The sequence below is a fragment of the Cyprinodon variegatus genome, unplaced genomic scaffold, assembly GCF_000732505.1.
Source record: "Cyprinodon variegatus isolate N-32 unplaced genomic scaffold, C_variegatus-1.0 Scaffold1818, whole genome shotgun sequence".
NCBI lineage: Eukaryota > Metazoa > Chordata > Actinopteri > Cyprinodontiformes > Cyprinodontidae > Cyprinodon > Cyprinodon variegatus.
The window spans coordinates 18,109-20,376 of NW_015152271.1; positions in this window are offsets into that span (position 1 = coordinate 18,109).

The following is a 2,268-nucleotide window of genomic DNA, read 5'->3' on the forward strand; positions in this document are numbered from 1 at the left end:
ATCCACTCAGTAGAGAGAACCTTACAAAAGCTTCTGTGGCTAACCTGGACCAGAACCAGAACCTGTCTGGGCTGAGATGGATCTGGGTCAGACCATCATGCAAATGGGAACTGATTCACATGGTGTTCCAGATGTTCCAGATGTTTGCTACCTTCAGGATCCCACCTTCAGCTGGGAGAAATGACTCCAACCCAATCTGATGGCTGAGGAAGAGGAGGATGCGGCTCCTAAACCAGACTCCCTGCTATTCTGACCTGAAGCCATGAACCAGAAACTGGACCAGGACCTGAGGAGAGCCAGATATGGCAACAGCTGGAACTCCTCTTAGATTGACTCAAGGTTCTGGAAGGATAAAGATGAAAGTAATGGAAGAAAATATTGAACCAAATTGAACCAGAACTCCTCCTTTGATAAAAACTCCTTTATTTTTTCCTTTCATGAATAGAAAGTCTTGTTTTTTCCTGATCTCCGTGGGTCGGTTGAACAGAATTCTCTGTCTCTTCCACGTGGGTCGGATCCAGGGAGCTGTGGATGTTTGGACCAACGGGGACCAGATCCAACAGGCTGTTTTATCAGTACAGCAGCAGTCTGTTAAATATTAATGGACCTTCAGCTTCTGGTTCCCGTGAAGAAAAACTCACAGTTTTTACTCTCAGCTCGGCCATGAATGCCTCATCCAATATTTAATGTTCTCTACATGATTCATGTTCTGCAGCCTGTTGCTCCGCCTGACTGCAAACCCATCCAGCTGCAGGACCAGGAGGAGTACTGGTTCTGACCGGGTGTTTACGCTCCTGTGGACGACCTAGACCACCTCTGGTCTCTTTTGTTTGGAATCAGAACCTGGTCTCCTGAACCTTTGCGGATCCTTTCTGCCTCTTTAGGGTCAAAAAACATTTTTTTCTGTTTCTGTCTGGGATTTCTTTACAGATTTAACTCTAGATATTCGATTATATTGAAAAAAATGCACATTTTTGTTACACAGTGTGTTCATGTCTCAAAGGAAGAAGTTTTCTTTAGAATGGTTCACAGGAAGGGCATTTTTTGTCCATTTTTAGATTGCATTAAAGCAGCCCTAAAATCATAGCTATTTATGCAGTATTCGATTTCTAAAAGAAAGAAGCAAACAAACAAAACAATATAAAAGTGTCCTTGTGTTTGCTGTGCTTAAACTCAGATTACTCTTTATGAGTTCATTTAGGAGTTAGCTGGTGTTACAGGCCTTCACTCTCCTGTTTAAACTGGGATGAGATAATATGCAAAGGTGCTAATAAATGACAAGCTAACATGATGCCCATTAACATTATAAGTCCTGTTGAGTGAGTGTACAGACAGCCTCATCAAGGGAATGTGATTTGTTTTTGTTAAAATAAAAAAATAAAAAACCAAACTGAGGTAACAGTAGCCCAAATCAATGTTTATCTTTTGATAAATCAGAAACGTGTTGTTTCAATGATCGTCCCATATTTTAATGGTTTCCAGAAGCATCCATACCCTTAACATATCAGTGGACTTCTTTCTAAGCAAAACATCTTCATTACATTCTCCTAATCATCTGTATGCTTTACTACTTGCTTCTTTCACTATATGAGGATAAGATCAGGGAGATGAGACAGAGAGAGCAGGAAAATAGAAGAAGAGGAGACAAAGAGAGAGAGAGCAGCACATCAGCCACCGAACCAAAGGATCTTAAAATCTAAAACTACTGGTCCTTAACAGAACTGCCTCAGTTTGGCACACAAAAATGAGCCTTCATGAAAACTGCAATATTCTTCTCCAACAAATACTGCTTTCTGCTTTGCTTCTTGGGTATTTGGCAAAAGTCTCATTTAGGATGCATTAGTGAATAATGGAGTGAGTTATTGGTAAAAGGCACTGAGCAAATTTTAAAAATGTAGAAAAATGATCAGATAGCTCTTTGGGAGCTTAGCACCCCTAAACCTCTGATCCTAGAACCGACCCCGGTTCTAATTAAAATCCTCTGATGAATAATAGCCTAAAGGAGAACCTATAATAGGCCGATCAAGGCCACTTTGGAAGGACAACAGAAAACTTTGGCTCAGGTGGAGGAAACACAGAACAAAGAACTGGATCAGAAGTTTAAATCATTGTTCTGCAGAAAATGAGACCCTCTGGCTCTAAGTCAAGTTTGCTGCAACTAGAGCTAAACTTATCAAAAAAGATTAGGTTCAAACGTTTAAAGGAATAGTACACCCAAAACATGATTAGACTTCATTTTCTACTCACCCCCATGCTGAACAACACTCT